At 43.1% G+C, this 6,000-nt stretch overlaps 1 protein-coding gene across 5 annotated transcripts in view; it reads right to left on the bottom strand.

The window, feature by feature from the left end:
- CGNL1 (cingulin like 1) overlaps positions 1–6,000 on the bottom strand; it is a 111,421-nt gene that overhangs the window by 89,041 nt on the left and 16,380 nt on the right. The window lies entirely within an intron of this gene.

Here is a 6,000-nt window from a genome sequence, read left to right as displayed (position 1 = left end):
CAATTACAAGGATCTACATATAACCCCCTCCCTGGGGGACGGACAACAGAAAAGTGGGTGAAGGGAGACGTCAGACAGTGTAAGACATAACAAAATAATAACAACAAATTACCACGGGTTTGTGAGGGACGGGGCAGGGAGGGAGAGGTAAAAATGAGGAGCTGATACCAAGGGCTCAAGTAGAAAGCAAATGTTTTGAGAATGATATCAACAAATGTACAAATGTACATGATGGATGTATAGACTGTGATAAAAGTTGTAGGAGCCTCCAATAAAATGATTTTTTAAAAAAAGAAAGAAGAAAACTGATGAGTGTTTGGTACTTAATACATAATAAGAATGATGCTAAGCATTTCCCAAACTCTGAGAGGATTATTATTATTTCTGTTCATAAAGGAAGCTGAAGCTCAGAGATGTGAACTTGCCCAAGATGACAGCGCTGTTAAAGGGTAGAGCCAACATTTCAGACTCAGATCCGAAACTGATGCCCACTCTCAATCAAATGGTGTCTCTAACCCTAACAAGAGTCATCGCTCAAGAAAGGCCAAGGAGAAACAATTATACTCTTTGACACTTTGGCAAAAAAGGACAAAGTCCTGTGTTTGGCTGACAATACCTGTTTGGAGACCCACCTTTGTTAAAACGAAAGCAATGATGCCTGACCAGACTGTTTGCCTAAAGAGTCAGGAACTGGAGGAAGATTCCGGAGTTCCAGCATTAAAAGGCAAAGGTCAAAGGCACCTGTAAAGCCATGCTAATATTGAAAAGAGAATGTGTAATACTAACACATGAATCAAATGGGCCAGCCGTGTGAGGTGAGTGAAAGAGTGAGGAAAGCAATGTGTTCTCTGTCCCCTCCGATCACAAGGGTAGTTGCTGACATCCCCTGTAGTCCTGAGCCACCTAACACAAACCAACACAGTTAGAACACCCAGTGTGACAGCTAAGGTTCTCTGTCAACTCGGCCAGGCCAGGAGTCTCAGTGGTCTGGCAGGAAAGACCGAGTAATCCTACATGGTGACATCTTCTGGAGAGTGTGGCCTGCTTCCAATATAAATGGATGCTGTGGAAAAGCTAGCATGTTTTTTGCTGGGTCTGGATCCCATATCTGGCTGGTCCACCTCTGGTTCTTTGGCCTTCAGCCAGTGGCCTGCTGTAGGACCGACTGATCCTGTCATCTTGTCTCTCTCTGACCTTAGATTCATTCACCTCTGCAGCCTGTCATCTCTGCCGATCTTGAGTTCACCTACATGCATCCTGAAGAAGGCATCTGACATCTGGACTGGGAACCTGCCCGTGTCTCTAGTTCTTTGACAGAAGCCTCTATCTCCATAGACATAGAAACTTTACTGGTTGTGCGTCTCTAAAGAACACAGCCTAAGACACCCAGACAAGAGTTCCTTCACACACGTTCTGGAACAGGAGGCTCTGACATCAAATAAGATTTGGAAAATACTGTGACATTTCTCCCTTGGAGATTTGCCAAGAATATATGAAGAAAACAGTTTGCCAAACCTACTTGTCTGCAGCAGAAAGCTTTGTTTCACATACCACCTATCAACAGCTATTGTTCCACGGCAAATGAGGAAAATTCTAATCATACCCTCTCTGCAGGAGCGCACCCTGAAGTTCTACAGGCCCTCTTTCTGGCCCATGATCATTAAAGCGTAAGTTAAGTCTTTTCTATCAAAACCATAGCTGCCTGAGGAAACGTGATCATTCTTCCAGAAGGTAACAGAACACAGTTGGTGACAAACATGTTTTAGTTCCTATCTTACTCAAACTCGTCAAATGTTTAATAGTGTAGCTGCCAAATTTCAAACTCACACTATTTGAGATACTTCATTTCTTAGCACAACCTATCCCTAGAACAATAGGAAATATTTTAGTGATATGGAAGGATTTGCATCTTGACAAATGCCAGGGACAGATCACTACAAGTCTCTGAGGAAGGGAAGCCAGCCTGCAGCCCTAGACTTCCATCAGAAAGGACATCTGAGTCTCAGAACATGTCATCACCATGCCATTTAGCGACGGCTTGTGTTTCTCCCGTGACTGTTATGCATGCAAATGGAGAAAAAGGAGTCCATGCTGGAAAATCGTTCTACAACTTTTTGGTAATTTGCATTATGATAATAAAAATTTTCCATGAGCTTTATGAAGTCTGTGTGCGTGTGTGCGTGCGTGATGCCCCATCCACTGGGACACAGATTTAACTAAAAATACAAATCATCTTATCAGTAACTTACCCTAAGAAAATAGAGGGTTTTCTACTATCTTGATTTTTCTTCAGTTTTTTCATTCTTTTTTTTCTTTTAAACTATCTTATTCTCTCTCACTATTACTTTACTATCCTCCAAAATAATGGCCTGAGGTTACTGAACAACAGATGAAATCCTAGCAGGCAGCTCATGAAAATGAAATATACCTAGTGAAGGGCCTTCAAGCTTTTCCACACCTTCCAAAGCAGGGGTTCTGAAGTGCTCATTGTGCTCAAGAGGCAATTCTAAGCCAAATGCCCTGGAAAAGTTGACCATCACAATGATGTTATCAGATGCCTCCAGACGGCGTCTCATTAGATAGGCAGAATAAACTGAAAGTGACAGGAGATGAAGTCTGTTCTGTTTCGTTAGTAATGGAGAAGCCACTGATAATGCTTTATATGTGGCTGGAAAGTTTATGGAAATTGCTGATGATTTTCCAGTGGAGAGAGCCCTACTTAGGCACAGAAGGTCCCTAACTTAACATACACTGTAAAAAGGCAGGGACAGAAGATGCTCCAGGTCCCATTCAGAGGAAGAGGCAAAAAAACCAGAAAGTCAGCAACATCAAACACTGTTCACAAAAGATGTTTCCTGTTCCCTCTGCCTGAACACACATCAGGCGTATGAAAACCCATATCCTAGCGACCAAGATTCACTAACTCATCTTGTTCAGTTATGTCCAGTATATTGTGTTTGGAAAAACAAAGAACTATGTGGAGTTCTTTTAGGAAGCGTTCTCTCCTTGCCCTGCTTTTTGAGTGGTAAGATTTTAAAAGCAATTAAATTTCTTTTCTTTTTCTCTTTAGCATGGCCCAGTGCTCGGCACAAAGGGAAAGAAGATGGCATGTTCTTCAACTGGGGAGCTAGTAGAAGAGAGCGAGAGGAGAGGAGCTAGACAGCCAAGTCAAAGAGTGCTCATAGAAGACACTACGAGGGCTATGGGATGTCTAGGCAAAGGGTAGCCCTCTACTTCAGAATCAAAGAAGTGTTCACATTGGAATCACAGGAGGTGCCACTGCCTTATCCTCTGAAATCCGTCTGTGAAGATGACCGTTTGTGGGGACTTATCCACAGGACAGTCTTCTAAAGATGTAAAAGGACTGATGTACTGAAGGCTCTGCACAGCAGCTGTTCATCATTGTGACAGAGGAAGGACAAGGGAGCGATGCAAGGGATAGCTCAGACGCTCTGCCTTATCTTGAAAGCAAAATGTGAAAAAACAAACGCTATAAAATACAGCAAAAGGAAAGAACTGTTTCTGATAGACTCATCTTTATGCTCAGCTATCAAAATGGCAAGGGCACGATAACCAGCACTGTAGTTGAGATGGATAAATGAAAGGTGGATGGGGCAGCAGGCAGAAAACAACTAAGTTTCAAAATAATTGTTAAGAGGTTAATAATACTGGGTCTCCTCTCAATTCTAAAACTGCATTTTATATTATTTTAGTAAGATCTTAGTGACTAAATACATGTATTTTCAGAACCCCACTCTAAAGTATCTTGTCCCTTGTCTCTGATCTATGAAAAGTAGACAGCACTATGAACTGTGTTCATACCTGGTCTCATAAATACTACACATACTCAAGTATAAGCCGAGCCAAATATCAATCGAGGCACCAAATTTTACTATAAAAACTGCCTTTAAAACGTGCTGAAAAACTCAGCTTATACACAAGCATATACAAACCATTTGATAAAAAAGAGAAATATTGTGGTGAAGAACACCTCTTGGGAGAAAAGGCCTAAGAGAAGGGAAGAGGAGAAAATGAGTCCCCACGCCCAACAAGGGAGCAAAAGGAAATTCACGAGACCTGCGCGGCCACAATCACACACTCCTTAGCTCCTGCCAAGTCAAGAGGAGGAAGAGCTAAGGAGCTGGCGCGAAGATCCCCGCCCGGGGCATCGTTTCAAAACTAAACAAGGAAGCAGGTGAGAAGAGTAGACAGTTGAACCATAAAATGCATTAGAGGGACATAAGAGCCAGGAGCGCTTAATCTCCACGAAGAACCAAAGAAGTGACCTAAAAGCCCTAACGGATAAAGAAACAGAAAATGAAATATGAAGAAGGTGCCTTAGGTGTGTGTGTGTGTGTGTGTGTGTGTGTGTGTGTGTGTGTTTTCGATCATCGCTGCTGCTGCTGTTTCTACAGCATTAGTCTAACTTGTGTATCATTTATTTATCGAGCTGTTCTTATAAACAGAGCTTGTGAAAAAAATAAATTTCAAACTGTATCAAACATTGGTGTGCTCAAAATACAGTTGGTGGTAAGGTTTTATTACAAATATCAAAACAACTAAGTATATGCAGAGAGAAAAAATCTCTTTTTCCCACCCTTGATTATACTTTCTGTCTAGGAGAGAAGAAATACGTAGACATTCAAACCCGACATTCTTGTTTGCTAAACATTTCTGTGTACAGACCTAGCTCCTCGGGAGGCCAGTAATCTACGTCAGGCAAAATAACTGTCTTTAACAAACAACAAACACTATGCAGAGAAGAAACGCCCACTGACTCGAATAGACATCTAAGAGCTACGTGTTCTTTAAGGCGTGCGCAGATAGGAGAAGTCGATGGGCAACCTAGTAGATGAACTATTCATTCATTCATTCACTTGTGATGCATCTCTATCACTTCCCCTGCCCCCAATATTTACTTAGTGTCACGATCCCAGAAGGAGCCCTGGTGGCGTAATGGTAATGAACTGAGTTGTTAACCCAAAGCTTGGCAGCCTGACCCCAGCCTCTGCCTGGGAGGAAGTGGCGATTGGCTTCTATACAGACGCATAGCTTTGGAAAGCCGGCCAGGCGGTCCTATTCCACCCTACACATTTGCTGAGTCCTCCACATTGACTCCAAGTACGGGGGTTGGTTTCTTTCCTTTCCGTTTGGACACGTCCCTGGCCCTGTGGCAGCTGCTGTGGAGAGACAGGGCGCAGCCAGGCAGCGACTCCGCCTTCAAGGAGCTGGTTCAGTGTGCTGGAGGGGATAAGCATCAAGCAAATAACAACCTGGGATCGGCGCTACTTGAGCCTTCACATAATGTCGACATTGTAGGCTGTCAACTCACTGCAACCCTACCTGACGGAGCACAACTGCCCACAGGGTGTCCTCCGGCCCAGAAGTAGATGACCAGGTCTTTTCTCTCACAGCTCACTGGGTGTGTTCAAACCACCAGTCTGCCAGTGAGCAGCAGAGCGCTGCACTGCTGCACCACCAGGACTTACACTAGCCGCCTCCTCCACTGTAATCTTACTGTCTTTAAAAGATTTCTTACATGAATAGCATCACCTAAAAGGGATGCTATATCCTCTATAGTTTTTTTCAAGTTTAACTTGACTCCACTGATGTTTAGATCTAATTTCCAATTTATCAGAAATTCAAAGGATAGACAAATGAATTAGAGACACCGCAAGGAAGCACTCAGACAAATCCGGATTCTGAAGCCCCGGCCGGTCTTGTCTGAGTTCAATGTGATGAAAGAAGAGCAGTAATCAGAATGCTGGAGGAGGGCAGGCTATGAGATAATAAAATTTGGGGTTTAACCGTGAAAGCAAAGTGTGGTTCTTGATTGGACCCTGGTTTAGGGACAGGGATGAGTTGTAAAACTATAAATGACAACCAGGATAAGGACTGGGTATTTGAATGATCAGGTTATACAACTATTACATACAGTGTGATAAGGGCATGGCGGCTGCATAAAAGAATCCCCCCCCCCTTTTTTTTCATCTAAGATAC

This window comes from Echinops telfairi, unplaced genomic scaffold (genome assembly GCF_000313985.2).
Source record: "Echinops telfairi isolate 266 unplaced genomic scaffold, ASM31398v2 ScPeMD7_8;HRSCAF=38, whole genome shotgun sequence".
In the NCBI taxonomy this organism is placed as follows: domain Eukaryota; kingdom Metazoa; phylum Chordata; class Mammalia; order Afrosoricida; family Tenrecidae; genus Echinops; species Echinops telfairi.
This window is presented reverse-complemented; position numbering and strand designations above follow the sequence as displayed.